Source organism: Triticum urartu, chromosome 4 (genome assembly GCF_003073215.2).
Source record: "Triticum urartu cultivar G1812 chromosome 4, Tu2.1, whole genome shotgun sequence".
Classification (NCBI taxonomy): Eukaryota; Viridiplantae; Streptophyta; class Magnoliopsida; order Poales; family Poaceae; genus Triticum; species Triticum urartu.
This window is the reverse complement of record NC_053025.1, coordinates 69716457-69718698: the sequence shown is the minus strand read 5'-3', so window position 1 is coordinate 69718698 and position 2242 is coordinate 69716457.

Here is a 2242-nt window from a genome sequence, read left to right as displayed (position 1 = left end):
CTAGGGCTTTGGCATCCGGACAGTGGAAAATTTGGTTCCTTTTAATTAAGAACCGAGTCCAGAGTTTGCGGGCTGACTCTCCGGGTTGCTGGACTATGTGACTAAGGTCATCGGCGTCCGGTGGCCGGACATAAGTATCTTGGAAGGCATCCTCCAAATCTTCCCAGCTGCTAATGGAGTTCTCTGGGAGGCTATTCAACCAGTGTCATGCTGGTCCCTTTAGCTTTAGGGGGAGGTATTTAATGGCGTGGAGGTCGTCACCGCGAGCCATGTTACTATGGAGAAGAAAGTCTTCAATCCATACTGCGGGATCTGTCGTTCCATCGTATGCTTCAATGTTTATGGGTTTAAACCCTTCTGGAAACTGGTGCTGCATTACCTCATTGATAAAGCACAAGGGGTGTGCGGGGCCTCTGTAGCGGGCAATGTCCCGACGGAGTTCAGATGACATTTGTGTTCGGTTTTCGGCTCGAGTTTGGTTGGGCTTATCATGCCAAGCTTGATGGCCGTCATCTCGCATTGGAGCGCGTCCCCTTCATCCATAGATTGATCTAGTCCAACCAGCTCCATTGTCCAGGCCCTGACGAAGTCGTAGCTGTAGCCCGGAGCCGCTGCCTCTTTTCCTCGACGGCGAGGTGGTGCGGGATGGTGTTCGGCATAAGCAGTCGCTTTGTCTCGTCCACATGGTGGTCAGTCTGGTTCGTCGGCGTGATTATATCTTGACGGTATTGGCTCAAGGGCCTCGTCATCAAATTGTTGTAGTAGCCGACGTCTCGGATAACTCTTTGTTGGGTGCTCGAGGTCGTATTCTTCGGTGGCCAGGACCTTGGTCCATCTGTCGTTGAGCGTATCCTGTTCGGCTTGAAGCTATTGTTGTTTCTTTTTAGGCTCCTCACAGTGGCGATTAGCTGTCGCTTGAAGCGCTCTTGCTCGAGGGGTTCCTCTGGCACCATGAAATCTTCGTTGCCAAGGGTGACATCCTCCTCGGAGATCGGTAGGTAGTTACTATCCTCCGAATCCTCATTCCTGACGGGCTCGTCAGGGTTAACTTGTCCCTCCTCCCATTCATCCTGCTCGGACGCAGGCTCGACGGGGTCTTCGGGGTCTTCGGCGTCATCCAGAGTATTGTTATCTCCGGTGCCGATATTGCTTTCCTTTTCACGACGTGGTTTTGAGCGGCACCGCTGACGTCGAAGTTTTGATGGTGCCTCGGCGGGCTTATCCTCGGTCGGGTTGTTATCGCTGTCTTCGTCCTTCTTTTTAGGGGTATCCACCATGTACACGTCGTAAGTGGAAGTGGCTGTCCAGCGCCTGGTGAGTGGCGGGTTATGGACTGGTTCGTCTCCGGCATCGTCGTCCATGCCGTCAATGTCTTTGGAGGCAAAATCTAGCATGTCGGTTAAGTCCTCGATAGTGGCTATTAAGTGGGTGGTGGGTGGGACGCAAAATTCCCAGCTCTCAGCCCCTAGTCTGGGCTGGGCGTAGTTTGGAGGTAATACTTCCATAATGGCGAGAGATCGCATTAAGGCCAGAGCCTCATTTAGGAGTGAAGCATGGACGGGGAACCGGAGACCTACAGAGCCAGGCGTGGTAAACGTCACATGGCTGTGCTCAATGAACGCAGACCTCGAGAGTTTAGAGCTAGCATCCAAAGGTGAGTTTGGCTCCCCAATGATAGGGAGAGTCATGTTTGATTCCAGGCTTGCCGATAACGTAGTCGCCTCTGGGTCTCTGGCAGGGAGCTCCGTAGTAGGAGAGAGTCCGGTGGGGTTAATACTCTTGTCTTCAGACAAGATGGTCCGCTCTGGATCTAAGGCCAGGGAAGGAACGATAGTTGATCCTTGAGCGGTGCCTAATGGTGGATCCGACGAGTTTCCTTCTTGAGGATGAGGAATAGCGGTCGAGGCCGTGAACCCTTCGAAGATCAAGCCTCCTCGGATATCAGCAACATAGTTCAGGCTTCTGAATCTGATCTGATGACTAGGGGCGTAGCTATCGAACTGTTCAAGGTGACCAACTGAATTGGCATGTAGAGCGAAGCCGCCAAACACAAAAACTTGACCAGGGGGAAAGTTTCCCCGGAAACAGCATCATTGTCAATGATCGAACGAGCCATTGAACCTTCCACCGACGACATAGTGGAACTCTCAATGAAAGCACCAATGTCGGTGTCAAAACCGGCCGATCTCGGGTAGGGGGTCCCAAACTGTGTGTCTGAGGATCGAAGGTAACAAGGGACAGG